The 19,915-nt window shown below is 45.6% G+C and overlaps 1 protein-coding gene across 5 annotated transcripts in view; it reads right to left on the bottom strand.

Moving 5' to 3' along the window:
* Nucleotides 1-3,702: 3,702 nt before the first annotated feature.
* LOC123795193 (uncharacterized) overlaps nucleotides 3,703-19,915 on the bottom strand; it is a 222,184-nt gene continuing 205,971 nt past the window's right edge. For 4 of the 5 annotated variants that reach the window (XR_015726323.1, XR_006780391.2, XR_015726324.1 and 1 more), the window contains 2 exons: nucleotides 8,216-18,545; nucleotides 3,703-7,380 (listed from right to left, as the gene is read on the bottom strand). The gene's annotated coding sequence lies outside the window, so the exon portion shown is untranslated. The remainder of the gene's footprint in view (nucleotides 7,381-8,215; nucleotides 18,546-19,915) is intronic. The other variant, XM_087866111.1, reaches the window with a different exon arrangement.

Here is a 19,915-nt window from a genome sequence, read left to right as displayed (position 1 = left end):
AGCATGTGCGAACAGGGAAGGGGGGCAGAGGGAGATGGCGAGAGAGAATCTCAAGCAGACTCTGGGCTCAGCAAGGGGCCCCACATGGGGCTCAATCTCACGACCCTGAGATCATGACCTGAGCTGAAATCAAGAGTTAGACACCTAACTGACTGAGCACCCAGGCGCCCCAATTCTTGGTAAATTTTTACGAATTTCTGAGATGGAGATGGAGAAGAGAATTTCCGTTTAAAACAACAACAGGAGCACAAGTGGGGATGCATGGCCTGTGGGGGCAGGGTGGGTGCTCCTGGGAGGGGATACAAAAGAGAAAAGTAGGGCTGGAAAAGTGAGCTGGGGCCATGTTGTAGAGGCTCTTGGATGCCCTAAGGCACTGCATTTTCTTGGTAGAAGGTAGGGAGCCATCAAGGTGGGGCCCATGTGACCTGAGCTGGAGACTAGAAACCAGGAACAAGGGGCTCCTGGGTGGCTCAGTCGGTTGAGTGTCTGACTTCGCTCAGGTCATGATCTCAGGGTCCTGGGATTGAGTCCTGTGTGGGGCTCTGCACTCAGCAGGGAGTCTCTCCCTCTGACTCTACCCCCTTCCCCATTTTCTGTCCCCCCTCCCCCTGGCTCGTGCTCCTCTCTCTCAAATAAAAAAATCTTAAAGAAAACCAAACACCAGAAACCAGGAACAAGCTGCAGTAGTGAGCTGGGTGAGGTCCGAGCACCATCACACATCTTGGGGGCCAGTGGAGAGCGAGGCACCGAGCTGGGGGCTGCAGTCCAGAACCAAGCAGCATAGAGCGAGGCCACCAGGTGCTCACAATCAGGGGAGGACCCAATGCAGACTCGTAGGTGCCCTCGGAAATGTCTGCACCACGTCTGGTAGGCACACAAAGAAAGGAGGGTGCAGGGCCCCCGGGGCTGGGGCATCAGGAAAACTTTTAGGGGAGGTGACACTTGAGCTGGGACTCTATTCACCTGGCCCGGAAGGTGCGGAGAGGCAGAGGCAAGGCAAGAAGGAGGGAGGCGCAGCAAGAAGCCAGCACCAAGGCCCCAATAGCCCCACCAGTTCAGGGGACATGCTGGGTTTTGTTTGTTCGTTTGCTTTGTTTTATAAAATTTGTTTTGTATAAGTAATGCTTTTTTTACCATAGAAAATGTATCAAATACAGAAAACAAAAAGAGGAAGTTTATTATCCTACTACCTAGAGAGAATTATTTTAAAAGGTCAGTGACTATTTTTCCACTTTTATGTGAGTATGTCTAAGAATAAATGTGCACACGTATATGTAGCTGTATGTGTATGACGCGCGCGCGTCAGTAAGTGCGAGAGCGTAAGGGTACGTGCTGACGTCTCTCCACCTTATCTCTAGCCATACTGAATACCCTGCTTCCCCTCCTTCAGGGTGAAACAACGTCACATTTCTCGAATGTTCCAACAACATGGACTTAGAATGCCCACCAGCCTCGCCTGACGGGAAGTCTTGTCTTCTCTGGGGTTCTGGAGTAATTTCTAGGACTGTTCCTCAACCTGTCCTCATGGTACTGCTCCCTGTCTGACCCTGACTTATGCCTGAGATTTAAATAGGAGAGGACACTGTAGAGGGACACTTCATTCTGACTGGAATGAGAACACCCCCTGGGCCAGGAACCATGTCTGTCTGTCTGTCTGTCTTTCTTTTTCTTTTTTTAAAGATTTTATTTATTTGACAGAGCCAACCAGCGAGAGAGGGAACACAAGCAGGGGGAGTGGTAGAGGAAGAAGCAGGCCCACAGCGGAGGAGCACGACGTGGGGCCCGATCTCAGAACGCCGTGATCATGCCCTGAGCCGAAGGCACACGCCCAACGGCTGCGCCACCCAGGCGCCCCAGGAACCATGTCTTTCTTGTCCACTGCTATCCCCCCAGTACTTCAGATAACACCCGCCATATAACGCGTGTTCAATAAACATCTGAGTGAATGAATTCACCCTTTGCTTGTTCAGGCATTGAACTGTATTGAGCATTTTGACGTCCTGAGTTCTGTGCGGGGGGTTGGAGGTACACACGTAGGCAACATGAAACTTTCATCCGTGATGAAGACTTAAAGAGGAGCAACTTTAAAAAACAAACTAGGCTTTCATGGGAGGTGGTGAACTTTTCCGTGTGGGAAGTATTCAAACACACCACTGACCAGGGTCGTAGAAGGAATTCCTGCCTGTGGAGGACGTTGGACTAAGTGACCACTGATGCCCCTTCCAAATATAAAATTCTATGATTGAATAAATTTTAGATAATCTTTTCTAACTTATGAGTCATAACAACCAAATGAATCTCAGAAGGATTCCAAAGAAGATATATTTACAAATGAAAAGCAAATGTTCTCATGGGATCCACATGTTTGTTGATAATAAATGAGATTTCTGGAGAAGCCTATAAGACGTTGCTCTCAATAAGGAAAGGATCATTTTTAAATATGGGAATAAACAAAAGTAGTAAGTATCAGAAAATCTTTAAATATTTGTTCTCTAATTCAGTTTGCTTACCATAGTCAAAACCCATATTTATAAACCAAAATAGCCCAGGGCTCCTGGTTAAAGACGCAGCATGGGGAATATAGTCGATGGTACTGGAATAGTGTTGGAAGGTGGCAGATGGGAGCTCCATGGGTGGTGAGAAAAAAAGAGAAAAAAAAAGAAAAGAGTACCAGGGTTCTGTGCACTCCTTCCTTTGGAATCTCCAAATGCAGCTGCAGGTACAAAAGGCCCCGTGAGCCACCCAGCCACGGGCGCCGCCATTATCCCCGAAGGAGAAAGAGGCAAACCTCTCAGACCTACCGCTCTGCAGACGCGTCTCCTGAGCAGCTTCTCCTCCAGAAGAAGTCCCTCCAGCCTCTTGCGCTTGGGTCACAAGGACACTAGCTGCATCCCCTGGTTCTTCCCTTTTGGGAGCAGAGGTCGAGTCCCCGTTGCCCCAGGCAGGAGGGAGGCAGTGTGGGACAAAAGTCAGACCTGGAGGAAGGGGCAGGGCTTGAGCCAAACCCCCGCTTTATGGACACAGAGCTCCCCAGGGGGGCCTTCCTGGTGTCCTGCAGCTCACCTCCCCAGAGCTGCACCCCAACACCAGCCAGCCGCGGCGTCTTGGCACTGAGCCTCCATGCTCTGTCCTGTCCGGCAAGCCCTCATTCTAGGCCGCATTGTAATCACCTGGGCCCAAGGCCTAGGCAGCTTCTCCCCGCCTCCCTGACTCACCTGGAGGTGAGTGCCTCAGAGCCCAGTGTGCAGGTGGAGGCTTGGAGCTGGCAGGGGTCGGGAGGGGGAGAAGGGCTGGAGTGGAGGGTTTACCTCTCCCTCAGACCCAGAGGACCCGGTTTGTATCTCATTCTCTTTCTAGTCTCACGCTGGCTCCTTGTGAGGTAGACTGTAGAGGCGGGTACACGCACGAATATGAGGCCAGAGGCTCCCTGGCTGGTCTCAGACCTCAGAGAAGGAGTGGGGAGCAGAGGAGAGGTGACCTTCCCATGCAGGGCTCCTGATGAGAGAGTGTATCTTAGTCCCCTGGTCTTACAGTTCCGGTGCTATAGTCTTTTTAAAAATGGCAAAAAAAAAAAAAAAAAACCCCAAAAACAAACCCCAACAAAAACAAAAACAAAAAACCCACCCCAAAAAGCAAACAAACCTTTATAAATAAAAATTTGGAGTTGGGATGGTTGAGGAAATGAGTTCTGTGTGTGGCATATAAATCTGAACTCAAGGAAATAACGGCTTATTTCTATAAAAGTTTTTATTCCATACTAATTTTACTCAATATTTTTGAAAGACAAGGTGCTCGAGCATTGATCTTCCCGTTCAGATGTGCAACAGGCAGAGAAGTGGCTCTTCCCTCTGCTTCTGACAGATGAGGAGACTGGGGCCACAGAAAAGCCAGAGGACCTCCCTAGGAGAGAACCTCGAGTCTCTGCCCTGAGTGCCTTCCTGAGGGCTGTGGTCAAATGAGCCACGTCCGAGCACAGAATCCCTGACACAAAGCTAAGTTCTTAATAAATGCCAGACAATCAGAACCCCCCACCATAGAAACTCTCATGGTGTCCTGTACTTTTCCTTTATAACGTGAATTGCAACCTTCAATTATATATTTATTTGTCCTGTGTCAGTGCTCCCGCACCCACGTCATGATGACAGAGACCACGTCTGTTGCGTCCACCACCTGCTGTGCTTAGCAAGGCGCCTGCCACCGGGGAGGTCCTTGCCAAATAGATATTACGTTAATGAATGAACAACTGGCTTTCTTGGAGCAAATCTGCACAGTCATGACTCTTGGCCACAAAACTTTTCTGCCTCAGCTGTTAATCAACTAAATGGAAATAATAGTATATACTTTCTCGAGAATCAGTTGCCTCTCTCAAAGTTGGAAAATGCCATTGCTTGGACAATGCTGCTGTTCCAGGAGAGGTGCCAGCTTGCTGTGTTCTCAGCAGCCACGGCTAATTGGTCCTCTTTCCTCACCCATGAATTAATTGGAAGAAGATGCTACCATTGACAAGACCCAATCAAATTATAAATTTATACCCCAAACAGAAGTACTACCATGGTATAAAGGAAAAGGAGATAAAATATCTCCAGGAACTCCTGGAGTAGAAGCCTGTTGAAGGTCTTCACTTGGTCATGACTCATGGGTCTAAGATCTTCTGCTGAGCTCTTTTTTTGCTGCACACTGAGCCAGGCCCATGCGCCCACGGAAGCTTCTCTCAATGCGGATATGGGCACACACTGGTAACGAGGACATGCTGTACATGTGCTGAGGGAGGCAGGCCAGGCGCTCAGAGAGAGGCCTTCTGATCTCCACAGAGTCTTGGAGACAAGAGCAAATTAGCCAGCAAAAGAAGGTGTTCCAGGTGGAGAGGACAGGATGGGGAGAGCCATGAAGGTGTGGGAACTCCTGGCAAGTCTGGAACCCATCCCTGCATGTTTTCTTAGGGTGTATGTATGGTTTAATGGTTATTTTTCGTTCCTACTCATGGTAGCAGCGTTTGGTGGTATTTGTTTCAGGTGACAATGGGCTTTCTCACCTTGAGGTGTCTGTGGGAGTGGTTACCATGTATGTTTCTGAAAAACCACACTCCTGGTCAGCTGACACCCATGGGGAGATGAGAAGGCGTCCTGTTTCCATCTCTTTCCTATAACAGAGATCCCAAGAGACCACTGTATTTCCATATTTATGATTCATTTCAAGGTCTTTCCAGGTTTGGGAAATGGGAGACCTCTTGCCTAAGCTGTTTTAACAGAGGTGGGAACTGGAGTGAGGTGCCTTGGGCCTGGGAGAGGTGGGCGGGCTGAACGGGCAGTTTGGCTGGCCTCCCCTAGACATGGATGTCTGAAACCTCTGTGGAAAATTCCTGTGGGCTGCATGCTTGCCCCCCGGCTGGCCTGTGGAGGAACCATGTCTTAGCCAGTTGGGGCTGGCTTATCTTGAGGGTGGACCGCTGGGCAGCTGGCCCAGGACAGGCACACCCTCGGCTTGCTCCTCAGCACAGCTGCCTTGTTTTCCCTCAAGGCTGTCTGTGTATGTTGACACTGATTCTCCTCGTAACGTGATGTGGGGGAGGGGCAGGGTTTTGTCCACAGGTGAAAAACAAGAGGGTCTGGCTTTCGGTGAGATCATGTTGCTCCCACGTGGAAGCTAAAGCTTCCTTCCTGACCAGGCTTACTCAGAGTTTTGTAACACCTTTGTCACCATCAAGTGATTAGTGGCGCGTGTTCTTATCGAGGCTCCCGAGAATTTGCACGTTCCAGAGCTTTGGGTCCTTACCAGCAGCTCAGGTTTCTGTTCCCACGAACGCAGAGGACTCATCGTGTTCTCATCATAGTTCCTTCCAATCAGCTGAGGAAAGCAGACAGTTTAAGGATGTAAAACTCTTTTTTTTTAAATATTTTTTTATTATATTATGTTAGTCACCGTACAGTACATTAAGGATGTAAAACTCTTAAACCTAGTTGGGAAAAGCGGGCGTTTGTCCTCTCTGCTCGGTCAATGACCGCTTTGCTCTCACCTGGCCGTCTCTGGATTTGGGCTGCAGTGCTGCTCCGTTCTTTACCTCGCATGTCTTTACGTCCTCTTTCTTCTCTGTAGCCAGAACCTCAGACTTGAAGGCGCCTTGGGGACGATTTAGCCCGTTCCCTGCAGTGCACACCTGAGCACACGGGCCCAGAGACGTTGACGGCTGTGCCTGAGATCACAGTTATTATGCGGAGGGGCTGGGTCCGGGACCCAGGCTTTCCGACCTCCCAGCTCAGCGGTCAGTCCCCCACCTGCACTGCCTCCCTCCTCATATCCAGCCCCAGATATTTTATGAAAGTCCTTCCCCCAACTCTTCATGGCCCTGTAACCAGAGCATGCTGTTCTTTACGTAGATGATATTTTAAAAAAGTGTTGCTGGACTTTTGATTTGGTTGGGGTTGCAATACCAGCTTGCAGGAAATGCACTTGGTATGTGTGGGGAAACTGCAAAGCATCCTCTGTAACTTCGGCATTTGGTTCCCCAAAATGGAGCAGTGATGTCGTTCACTCTTGAACTCAAAGAACAAACTACGCTGGTTTTTGGGGTCTAGCAGAGCTCTTCACACAGAGGCTGGAATCCTCTTATTGACCATCATGTGGAGTACAGGGCATTATCTGTAAATTGTCAAGTCTCTGGATCTTTTGGGTTTAAATGGAAAAGCATCTTCTCCAACTTGGGGAAGAAAGTATAGGTTTTGCAGTTTCATGTAAGTAAAACCCTAGTAATATCCTCTGGGAGGCTAACTACCCCTGCGGCCTGCTTTCCATGTGCCCAATATGGTGCCCTGTTACATTGCACACATGGTAGCTCATTTAATCATTAGCCCTAAGTGGTAGAATTTATATTATTCCTAATTTTATGAAAGAGAAAGTTGCTTATCCAAAGTCAAACAGCAGAACGAGGCAGAGCCTGGAGTCAAATTGGCCGGCTCTAAGCATTCCAATCCAGAAATGTCTGAAGACACAGCAGGAGGGCTCCTGGGGGTGAAGGCCATTGAGCTGCTGTCTCCCACCGGAGGCTGGGGTTCAGTTCTTCACGTTCAGACTCCTAAAGGGCACAGTGGAACACTTGTTCATGTCTCTTTTCCCCTGTTCCCACCTCCATACTCTAACCCCCTGGGAGGTGAAAAACAAGGAGAGGAGGCCCAGCCGCCTCTACCTGCCTTCTCAGTGTTGGGCACCAGTGGCCACAGCGATGAGGATGGGCCAGACTCTGGTGCGATGGGCTGGCACATGGTCTCAAGCTCCTGGCGCTAGGGTTCGGAACACAGCTCCATTTGCTCCGAGGAGGACAGAGGGATGCTGTTTACCAACCTCTAGTCTCTGAACTCCTTCTAGCGGCCTTTGAGAAGTCACTCTCTATGGGAATGAAAGTTATGGAGAAGGAATTTTGTTATCCTCTACACACGTCTAGGTCAAGTTTATGATTGCCAAATAAAACAAGTATAATTTTCCCCTCCCGATAAACTTAAACAGATATTCCAGAAACATTTTCTCCGTGTCTCTAGATGATTGCTTTTCGCTGTCTGGTGTCAGGTCAATAGAAAAATGTGACGGCCTCGTAGTGAAAGCCCACACCAGGGTCTGAGCCGTATCTGTGTAACTGCTGGCCTGTATTTTGTTATTTTTTACTTCATCCTACACCCCTCGGCAGAACTCAAGACTCCCTGTCCTAAGGCACATCAGGATCTAATGATGTTATTGGGAAGTCACTGGTTTTTATTGTGGATATTTTGCAAATCAAAACCATAGTTAATGCCTTTTAATCCGTATAAACAAGCCTATTATGAAAAAAAAGGAGTAGCTATCAAACTATAAATCAGGAGATTTATTATTCTTGAAGTTTGTTGTCCTGTCTGTAACAAAAAGTTTTTTGTTTTATTTTGTTTTTTAAACCAATCACAAAAACATTAAATGTGGTGGGGAGTAAAGCTATAGGACCACTTCATAAGGAGCAATGAGCACTTGAAAATGATCAATATTTCTGTAAATTGGGGATACTTTGGATGCCCTGAGGGAACGAATGAGAAGGACTAATATGTAAATCCCATTCTGCACCTAGTCCTGTGGCAGGGTGCTCAGTTACAGAAGGACATAAGCAAAGGTTAGAGAGGTGGGCAGAGTCCAGTTGAATTTACCCAGAAGGTTCTCCCAGATCAGTGAGGGAAGCCGAAAAATGTAGCTTCTTTCTTACCATCTGGACTGTCGGGAAATCCACCTCCACTGGTATGAGAAGCATAGCCATCACTCTGTGACCTCCCAAGCCGTTCTAGAATTCTCGAGGACCTGGAAGGCCTCAAGCCAGTCAAACTCTGTCAAGACTCAGCACGCTTCCCAGAATCTTCTCTGTCCAGTGGAAGACTAGAAAATATTTCTTATATTGATGATTAGCGTCTGGTCCATTTGAGGATCCACAGCCCAATGTGAAAAGGGGGATGCAAAACGAGGACTAGATTTAAACATTGCTAAGGCAGGAAACTGACATATTGATAGTCTGCATTTACACATTCAAGGGTATAAATGAAAATTTAACTTTGGGACATCCTAGTCATTTTGGAAGAAGCAATTGGGTAGCCCTTCCTTCAGTATGCTGGTCAATACGGTAGCAGCTGACCCTGTGTCCCCATTTCAGAACATCTAGGGAGTTAATTCTCTTCATTGCTTTATCTATAGCGTTTAGGGCAGTGGCTGGTACAAAATAGATACACAATAAATATTTGTGGGATTGAATGAGTGCTTAATCAAAGGAGGCAATTCTCTCATGCTGTCAGGATGAATGTGGAGGCTGAGAAATACGTTCTGAGTACCCGTCATGAGTGCTTCACAGTTTCCCAAGGAAGCAACATCATATATAGTGACTGGGAGTTATTGAAATAGTGCTCTCGGAACCATGGTTATTCTACGCACTTATGGCTTGACCTGAGGCCCTCATATGTCTGTCATACTGTTTCCATGGAAAAATGCATCTGAGTTCCAAGAATCAGCTGATAAACGACCTTGAGAAATATAAACCAAAGTTAGCTGAGACCTGCCTGAAACTCTGGTTCAGCTGTGGCTGTTTTGCAATTTGTCCACAAATAAGACATTGCTGGGAAACATAAATGGCCTTTGTTCTTGTGGTTAATTTCTAGCAGGAAGTGTGGTATTGTATCAGGAATGTAGACTTGGACTTTATAGACCACCATGCAGCTATGATGTTGCCTCAAGTGGCTCAGGAAGACCAGACGATCTTGGATAAACCACAGAGGAGTCCTTCCAGGTATGTTAATATCTTAGATGCTCTGGCTGAACAGAATGTGGCCCAGAAACATCATAGTTGGCCACCAGCAATCATGACTTTCTGTGAGATGCAGATGAAGCAGAGCAAATGGGCTATCATTTCAGAAAGTCATAAGGTTGGACACGAGGCTGCTTAATCAGCTCTGACGGATAGCTGGGCTATCGTGCGTAAGGAACAGCACTGTTGCATATTGATGCTGGTTTGAAGGAATGTTCTCCACGTAGACTCATTCAGGCTCCCCTGGAGACTGGAGCTGGTGTGAGAAGCAGGCAGTCTCAGGTGGCACGTGTGTTGAGGCCCCAGATGTCCAGGCAGAAGTCTGACATCTTATTCTTCTGCAGGAAGGCTCTAGAGCTTCAGGGGAAGGTGGGGGAGTCTAAGTCTCTTGGGCCAAAAAACAGTGTCACCCTGCTGACAGAAGAGCTGATATTGGCCTTGAGAGAGTTCCAGACTGACTGCTCAGATGTACTTTCTGGGACATGAAGGGGCTGGCAGGTCTTGGCTGGGGACAACAACGGTGTTGGAACACACTAAGCAAGAGAGAGATTTTTAAGTAACTGGAGAGGTTATGGGGTCTCAGCCAGGATGTGGGGAATCCAGGTAGGGGTGAGGGACAGCACTGATCTCTTGAATAAAGGCAGTATCAGCAGTCACTGTGCTCCCATCAGAAGCCCGTCTGTTAGTGCGCAGTTGCAACGACACCTAGTGACCTCATGTGTGGGCAGGAAGAGAGCCATGAAGGGCATAACCAGCCTGAGCAGAAACACTGACACTATGTTAGCTTCATTCTCAGGTAGGCTTTCCTCAAGTGGTGGCAAAGACGAGCAGCTGGAATGCCAAGTTCATATCCCACCAACTTTGTTACCAATGTGGGAAGACTGTATTTTTTGCCAAGAGGACCAGTAAAGTTCCGAAGCTGATGCTCATTGGCCCAGCATGGGCATGTAGTATGAGTATGGCCTCGACTGGCCAGGCCTGCGGACAGGTAACTACTTTCAAGCCCTTGGACTGAGACTGGAGGAGAAGTGATTCCCTAAGAAAACCTGATTCTTGTCATCTAAGAGGAGAGTATGAGTGCTGAGCAGCAAAACCCTCACGTTTCCACACTTCCTGACTCAGAATATGGGATTGGGTATAAGTCAAAACCAGAACCTAAATAAAGAACCAGTCACCTGAGGTCTTCACGCAGCTGCCAATGTTCCTAGAAAGTGAAGGGGTTTCCCCTGGCCTGTTCTAGAGTATTTCTTAAGAAAAAGTATGCTCAAACACTGGGCTCTGGAAAAGTAACCACGTGATTAACACGCATATGGCCTGGGAGTTGGGGGAAGAGCAGGCAGGAGGCTGAGAGAGCTCACGTCCTTTCAGCTACAGGCAGTATTACTTAGCATAAAGGAGGAAATGAAGCAAGAACTGTCATCATGAAGTGGGGGATTTATTGTGTGTATTTTTTGCAAAAAAAAAAAAAGAAGAAGAAGATGCAGCATCAGTGTTAATACACAACCTCATGAGATTCCAATTCATTTCTGTTACTGTGATATTTTTAGGGGACAGTGACCTTAATTCCTTCTTTATCATTTCCTAAGTGATGACTTAATCTAACCTGGCAACAGATTCTTCCCCATCAGGTAAAGTTCCTCTCATTCTTCAGTGGTACCTCTTCAAAGAATCTTTCCAGATTCATGTGGGGAGAGATCCTTTTTCTCTCTTCCTCATCAGTGTTTCTGCTTTGGGACATACCATTATGGTAGCACTTGTCACGTGCCACAGTGATTTTTCACTTGACCGAGAGGCTCTGTCAGGTAGCAGCTGTGAGCTTTGAGGTGCAGCATTTGACTTCTCTGAAACACAAACTAGGACAACACTTCCTTCCACACAGGGATGCTGCCAGAATTAAATCAGTCGATGCAGGAAAAACACTTAGCATGCTATCTGGGACATCGTGGGAGCTTGGTAAATATTATCAGGTAGCATTTTAGTGTTTATTCTCATTTATTATTTTTTTAAGATTTTATTTATTTACTTGAGAGAGAGTGAGAGAGCACAAGCAGGAGGAGTAGAGGGAGAAGCAGACTCCCTGCTGAACAGGGAGCCCAACGCAGGGCTGGATCCCAGGACCCTGAGATCATGACCTGAGCTGAAGGTAGATGCTTAACTGACTGAGCCACCCCAGGTGCCCCTATTCTCATTTAAATAACAGTAATTTAGTCCTTTACTCTGTGGTGAAATAGTCTTTTACTTGGCGGTGAACTCCTTGAGGGCAGCAAATGTTCTGAGGCCATAGTAGGTACCCTATATATGTGGGAAGGAAAGAAGAGAAAGGATAGAGGCATAAAGGAAGAGAAGAAGAGATGGAGGGAAAAGAAGGGAACAGGGAAATATGGGAACAGCTAAGAAGGTGGCACTGCCAGGTTTGTCTGGAAGTAATAGCCATGTAGCCAGAACTGGCCTAACCAGCTTAGAAGGATCTTAACGTTTTAGAGATGAGGAAACGGAGGGACAAAGAAAGGTGAAGGAGCGTGTCTAAAACCATGGCATTGGCAGAAGCGGGGCTGGAATCCAGGCTCTCCTGGGACTACTCCTCACAGTCCCTACTGTCCCGTGGGTTAGCCTTTTATCCTCTCCATTCTCATTAGTCAGTGCCGGGGCATCCACATGGCTTGATAAAGCTTAGCTGACCTCTGCTACCAGGAGAATAGGTCATTTCCTGTCCACCCTCACATGGAGACTAAAGAGAACATAGGTATGTGGTGGGAATTCAATAGCATCTGTATCTTTTCAGTGGCTCTCCTGTGAAAACCAGGAGACAAACATTAAGGAGTAACGCAGACCTGGTCTTAACCCAGTAGGCACCAAGGCACCAAGCCCTACTGCAACCATAATGAGGAACCTTGACTCTAGACGCAAGCAATAAGGCAGTGAAAGGAGTATGGGGTATATTCTTCTTCTTTTTTTTTTTTTTTTTTTTAAAGATTTTATTTATTTGACAGGGATAGAGACAGCCAGCGAGAGAGGGAACACAAGCAGAGGGAGTGGGAGAGGAAGAAGCAGGCCCATCGCAGAAGAGCCCGATGTGGGGCTCGATCCCAGATCGCTGAGATCACGCCCTGAGCCGAAGGCAGACGCTTAACCGCTGTGCCACCCAGGCGCCCCAGGGGGGTATATTCTTCTTGAACACAGGTTTGGATTCAACTGCTTACAAGGATTACTGCCTTCCTTGGGAAATGGGCATGCATTTAGCTGATCTAAGAGTTGCATTTGCAACTCATCCTGGATGGAGTATCAGAAGAGAAACCCATCCCTGTGTGAGTGGATTTGGTTCCTCAGAAACTAATGAAATTAATAGGAAGACTTGAAGGGGATGCATGAAAGGAGATGTAGGAATGGACTTGAGATAAGAGAGCCACACTGAGCATTGTAATGTCTGTAATATACTTAAAATATTTCATCACAGGCAGTGTGTTCTCCTGTATGTATTCCAGAGTTACAAGATAGCCAAGATACTGTCGTTTGTCCTAATTTAGAATTTCCATCCTAGAGCAGAAAGCCAACATTCTAATTAGGAAACCTGTACTTCAGAAACAGCTACAGCAAAAGCTTCCATGATGTTTATCTCTGACCAACAGGAGAGGCTTTACCAGTTGGCATAATTAATGTTAGAAATGGGTTTCTGTTAAAAAAAAAAAAAAGAAATAGGTTTCTGTTGATGAAATTGGTGGCTTTTCAATTAGCATAATGGATGCTACCAGTGCAGTTTCATTAGTGAGATTGCTAGTGATAAAGATATGTGGATTTTAGAGTAGCTCCCTGCCCTTGCTTGAAAAGCATATAAAAACCTAGGCAGTCCTGTAGCTCTTAGTGATGCAATCCTGCGTGCAGAGTTGAATTCCGAAGATTCTAGTTGATTGGTGCTTACAAGATTAATTGAATTCTGGGGTGCCTGGGTGGTTCAGTTGCTTAACTCTCTGCCTTTGCTCAGGTCATGATCCCAGGGTCCTGGGATCTAGCTCCATGTTGGGCTCCCACCTCAGTGGGGAGTCTGTTTCTCCCTCTGCCTCTCCCCCAGCTTGTGTGCTCTCTCTCTCTCTTGCCCACTTTCTCTCTCAAATAAATAAATAAAATCTTTTAAAAAAAAAAGATTAATTGAATTCTGCTCCTAGAATATTGCCATGCTTTTCTGAAACGATGATGTGATGTCAGAAGCTGTAGCAGCCATGCCTTAACTATGAAGGACAAAAGCTAACCTGTTGAGTGTATTAACTATCCAATATGCTCCATGAAAGGAAGGTATATACAAAATGACCACCAAAGGCCAAAGGGTCCATAAGACTGAAGAATAAGGCCAACAAGTACAGCTTGACAAGAAATGGCTTATCAAAGGGACTTACATATCTTGGGTGGTGGCGAGAGATCTCTGCAGCCCCACCTCCCGTAAGATCTGTCTTTGACCTGTTTTCATAACCCTAGAGGCTGGGAGGCCACCCAAGAGGAGAATGTTTGAGAACCATAGTCATATCTCCAGGGCAGATCAAGGATGTTATGCTCCAAGAGTGTACTGAAGGGTGTGGTTAAACAAAAAGGAAGAATGGTGGAGGGGGGTGTGCTCAAGAAGGCTTCAGGTCACAGAGGATTATCAAGATGGCATCAATCTAGTTCACATAAATACTCCCTAATAAATTACCCCAAAACGTAATGGCTTAAAAACTACAAAAATCTCCCAAGATTTCTGTGAGCTAGGAATTTGGGAAAGGTTCTGGCTCAGGAGTTTCTCATGAGGTAACAAGAACATGTTGGCTGAAGGTGTAATTATTTGAAGGTTTGACTACAGCTGGAGGACCCACTTCCAATATGGCAATCACACGGCTGGCAAATTGGTACTGCCTGCTAGAGGGAGGGGCTCAGTTCCTCTCTATGTCAGTTTCTCCGTGTGGCAAGGGCTTCCTCACAACGTTTTGTCAGGGTTCCCAGAGAAGCATCCTGAAAGAGAGAGCTAAGTGGAAGCTATATCCTTTCTGTAACCTGGCATGACATAGCGTCACATCCACCTTTCTCTGTTGATTGGGATCAACAGTCTACAACCCCTACCTAGATTTGAGAGAACATAGACCCCCTCTTGGTGGGAGGAGCACCAGTCACCTTGTATGAAGAGCATGTCCTGTGGAAGAAATACGTAGGAGTGGCTATCTTTGGGAAATAAAATCTGCCATGCTGTCTTAGTCTGCTTGAGCTGCCATAATGAATACCGTAGCCTGGGTGGCTCACACAACAAAGATTTATTTCTCATGGTTCTGGAGGCCAGAGGTCCAAAATCAGGGTGCTAGCATGATCAGGTTCTTGGTGAGGGCTCTCTTTTTGGTCAATTTCATATGGTCTTTCCTTGCTATGTGCACATGGAAAGAAAGACCCCATGTCTCCTCCTTTTTTTAATAATGGCATTAATCCCATCATGGGAGCCTCACCCTCATCACCTAATCTAATCCTAATAACCTCCCAAAAGCCTCACTTCCATATATCGTGGCATTGTGGGTCAGTGTTTCAACATAAGAATTTGAGGGGGAGGCACAAACATTCAGTCTATAACATACATTACATAAAGGTGGTAACGAGAATATCGTCATAGGTCCTTGACACCATCGTAGTGTTTCTAAAATAATCAACTCTAGAAACACTTCAGGATGTCTCATTTCATGAGATGGTACATTTTCTTTATTGATTTGTGTATTCTATTATTATAGCTGAAAGTATTTTACTTGGTATAAAAGCTAGAGCAAAAGACTGGGTTCTAATTTTCCCAAGGTTACTTAGATGATATGACTTCAACCAGAGCATTTAATCCCAGCCATTTATTCAATAGATGTTTATCAGCGGCCTTCAGTGTGCGGACCAGGTACTGTTTAAAACACCAGGGATGCAATAGTGAGTAAAACAGACAGAAAACCCTGTTGTCATGTAGCTAACACTCTACTATGTGTTCTGTGGTCTCTCTGTGTGTGAGGGTTGTGGTGGGGTGGGTGGCAAGAGAGAAACCAGATAAATAATTACAATGCTGTGAGTGGTAAGGAGTGCTGTGGAGAAAAACGACGCAGGGAGTGAGGATAACATGGCTGGGGATGTCCTCACGCAAAAGGTGAGGCTGAGTAAAGACTTGAGGGAAGTAAGGGAGTGAACCATGTGCAAAGGCCCAGGTAGGAACAGACCTGTGTGTCTGGGGAGCTTTAAGGAGGTCAGTGGATCTGGGGACTGAAAATAGTGGGAAACAAGGACAGAAAGCTCATGGGAGGTGGGAGGAAATTGTATCGTGATATGGGAAGCCATCTGAGCTTTGGATTAGAGTTAATGTGATCTGACTTATATTTAATAGGATCACTTTGGCTGCTGTGCTGAGAATTAGATGGAAGAGGGGCAAGGATGGAAGCAGGGAGGCCAGGTGGGAAGCTACTGGAATAACTCCTATGGGGAACGGGGGTGAAAGATTGGTAGCAGTGGAGGTGCAGGAAGAGCTCAGATTCTGGATATGTTTTGTGAACATTTCCTGACAGACTGGGAGTGGGGGATGGGAGAAATAGAGGGGGAGGGAGAAAGGATGACCCCAAGGTTCAGGCCTGAGCAAATCTAACAACAGTGTTTCAGGTTTCTATTGCTGCAAAACCAGTCATCATACCACTAGTCGTACAATTTAGTGGTGTAAACAACAGCAACATTTGTTTTGTTCACAAATCTGCAGTTTGGGCAGGGCTCTGAGGGAACAGCTTGCCTCTGCTCACTCAGTGTCAGCCAAGGCCCCTCCAATGCCGGGAGCTAGCTTCATCTGAGGGTGTGCTCACTCACATATGTGGCGGTTGATGCTGATTGTTGGCTAAGGTTGGGTCATCTACATGTGGCCTTTCCATGTGGCTGCTTGGCTTCTTCACACCACGGTGGCTGGTTCCAAGGTTCCAATTGTGAGTGGCCTCAGAAAGAGAGAGAGGCAGGTGGAACCGGTACCAAAATTCTTTTTTCCTCAAAAGTATTTTTTTAATTTTAATTCCAGTATAATTAGCATACAGTGTTATATTAATTTCAGGTGTACAATATAGTGATTCAGCAATTCTGTACATTATTCAGTGCTCATCAAGGTAAGTGTACTCTTAATCCCCTTCACCTATTTGACCCATCCTCCCACCCACCTCCCCTCTGATAACCACCAGTTTGTCCTCTACAGTTAAGATTTTTGTCTCTTTTCTCTTTGTTTTGTTTCTTAAATTCCACATGAGTGAAATCATATGGTATTTGTCCTTGACTGACTTATTTCACTTAGCATTATACTCTCTAGATCCATCCATGTTGTTGCAAATGGCAAGATTTCAGTCTTTTTATGGTTGAGTAATATTCCATTGTGTATATATATACCACTTCTTCTTTATCCATTCATCTGTAGATACTTGGGCTGCTTCCATAATTTGGCTATTGTAAATAATGCTGCAATAAGCATAGGGGTGCATATATCTTTTTGAATTAGTGTTCTTGTATTCTTTGGGTAAATACCCACTAGTAGAATTACTGGATCATAGGCAGTTCTAATTTTAATTTTTTGAGGAACCTTCATACTGTCTTCCACAGTGGCTGCACAGTTTGCATTCCCACCAACAGTGCAAGATTGTTCCTTTTTCTCCACATCCTCGCCAACACTTGTTGCGTCTTGTGTTTTTTATTTTAACCACTCTGACAGGTGTGAGGTGATATCTCACTGTGGCTTGATTTGAATTTCCCTGATGATGTGCAATGTTGAGCATCTTTTCATGTGTCTGTTGGCCATCTGTAGGTCTTCTTTGGAGAAATGTCTGTTCATGTCTTCTGCCCATTTTTAAATTGGGTTATTTGGGTTTTTGGTGTTGAGTTGATTATATATTTTGGATACTAACCCCTTATCAGATATGTCATCTGTGAGTATCTTCTTCTATTCAGTGAGTGTCTTTTCTTAGTTTTGTTGTTTCCTTTGCTGTGCAGAAGCTTTTTATTTTGATGTAGTCCCAATAGTTTTTGTTTCCCTTGCTTCAGGAGACATATCTAGAAAAATGTTGCTATGGCCAGTGTCAGAGAAATTATTGCTTGTGCTCTCATCTAGGATTTTTATGGTTTCAGGCCTCACGTTTAGGCCTTTAATTCATTTTGAGTTTGTTTTTGTGTCTGGTGCAAGAAGTGGTGTAGTTTCATTCTTTTGCATGTAGCTATGCAGTTTTCCCAATACCATTTGTTGAAGAGACTGTCTTTTTCCAGTGTATATTCTTGCCTCCTTTGCCAAAGATCAATTGATCATATAATCATAGGTTTATCTCTGGGTTCTCTATTCTGTTTTAGTGATCTATGTGTCTATTTTTGTGCCACTACCATACTGTTTTGATTACTATGGGTTTGTAGTATATATTGAAATCTGGGATTGTTAATTACCTCCAGTTTTGTTCTTCTTTTTCAATACTGATTTGGCTATTTGGGATCTTTTGTGTTGCATACAAATCTCAGGATTATGTGTTCTAGTTCTATGAAAAATGCTGTTGGTATTTTGTGTATCAAACTTTTGACGTCCCCATGGAAGTCTTGTGGCACTTCTCACATCTGGTATGCATCCAGGCAGTTACAAAGTTCTGCTAAGAGTGGGAGAGAGGGAAATAGACTCCGTCTCTTCATGGGGAAGTGGCAAGAGCACGTAAGAGTGGGTATATTGTTGCGGGATTTTTGGAAAATAAAATCTGCCACAGATGAAGTGCCTATTTACTAACATGAAGAAAACTATAGAAGGAGAAGGTTACAGTGGGGTGAGATCAAAAGCCGATATCAGGAGTTTGAGATAATTTTGACATGCCCCCTTGAATTTTCCAGTGGAGAAGTCAGGCAAGCAGGTGGGTATGTGAATTTAGAAGTCAGGGAGTGCCATCTGTGTCTAGTTAATATTTAAGATCAGAAAGGGAGATAATATGATCAAGGAAGTGAGCGTAGATAGAAAAGAATGTGCTCTAAGCACTGAGTTCTGGGGCACCCTGACATTTAGCAGTAAGGGGAATGGGGGGATAAGGAGAGGCAAGGAGATGGTTTGGTGCCCTGGAAGCCAGGTGAGAAAGGTGTTGAAGAAGGAGGCAGTAGGCCATTGTTTTCAGTCTTGCAGTTTATGATTCTGTGACAGTAAACATTTGAAGAGGTATTAGTATTCCTCCCTCAGGCTGTTAGGCTCCTTCAATCCAAATTCTTCTCTCCTCTGCTGGACCAGAAGCTTCTGGAAGGCAAGGATATTAGCTGTAGTCACCTCTGGACCCTCTAAGGAACTATCATGGTGTTTCCCACACAACTGAAACTCAGTAAGTGAGGGTGAACAGAAATTGGCAACAAAGAGAGACCCCTAGAGTTAAAATCCCTTAAAAGGGCAGTTATAAGCGTGATGAAATAGTCGATTCTCATTATTTGTGGTAGTTAATGTTCCATAAAGTTTCTGTGAACATTGAATTAGTAAACACTGAGCCATCGCCCCTAGTGGAAATATAGATTCCCACGAGCCTCTGGTCACAACAGTTTCCTCCACCCATCGATATGTAACCTTCTTTTACGTATGTTTCTGCTTAAGACACCTTATTATATAGCATTGATTCATTAACATTGAACTCACGACCAAGGCAGGCCTGCACGGAGCTTGTCTAACACGTGTCCTCTCTCCATCCGGCCCCTTCCAGCCTCGTGCTTTGGCGCGCTAGCCAGCACTGCAGTACATGCTTGGGAGTCACTTTAAGCCATGAAATCACCATCAAAAACACCAAAATGTGAAAAACGTGGGGTGCCTGGGTGGCTCAGTCAGTTAAGCATCTGCCTTCAGCTGGGGTCATGATCCCAGGGTCCTGGGATTGAGCCCCCCGGGGACTCTGCTTCTATCTCTCCTGCTCCCCCTGCTTGGGCACATGTCTCTCTCTCTCTCTCTAATAAATAAATAAAATCTTAAAAGAAAAAAACCGTGAAAAATATGACACTAAACAGACCGCGAAAAGGATTTTTTTTGTAGAAAGAGTGGAAAGAAGAAAGTGGATCGGCGGCCTTGCTCAGACCTCCGCTAGAAGGGAGCGCCTTCAGTACTTCAACTTTTTGCCGTCTCTCACGACCACAGAAGGACTGGGAGTATTGATTTGGGGATAACAGATACATTTTAGCCAGTAGGTACGTTTGCAAATACGGCAATCTGTGAATCATGAGGATGACTAGATCTCACTTGCCTTAAACTGAAGGTAAAGAGCCAAAGAACAAGGGTTTTATAGCTTTTTCTCTGTACATCGATTAGTAAAGGGTCCTCACTTCTGTATATTTTAACTTTCAAGATATCGTTATTACTTTGGGGCTTAACGCCTTGCACAAACAAGTTGAATTATACTTTGTTTTGATCTCATTCATTTGAAATCAGATTTTATTACTTTGAAAATGGCTTTACATTTCTGAGTCTATTCACTTTGGTCTGCAAGCTCTTCCTATATTCCCATAGAGTGGATGGTCTGAGGAGGTTTTTCTCTTCGGGCACGGAGGTCACTGAACAGAAGAAGTTGGCATGCTCATTTAACACTCTGGGGAAGACACGCTCCTACAGAGACAGACCGTGTTGCAGGCTCT

Source organism: Ursus americanus, chromosome 12, assembly GCF_024610735.1.
Source record: "Ursus americanus isolate L20-20 chromosome 12, mUrsAme1.1.p, whole genome shotgun sequence".
Classification (NCBI taxonomy): Eukaryota; Metazoa; Chordata; class Mammalia; order Carnivora; family Ursidae; genus Ursus; species Ursus americanus.
Note: the sequence above shows the minus strand (reverse complement) of the source record. Positions and strands in the feature narration are given on the sequence as shown.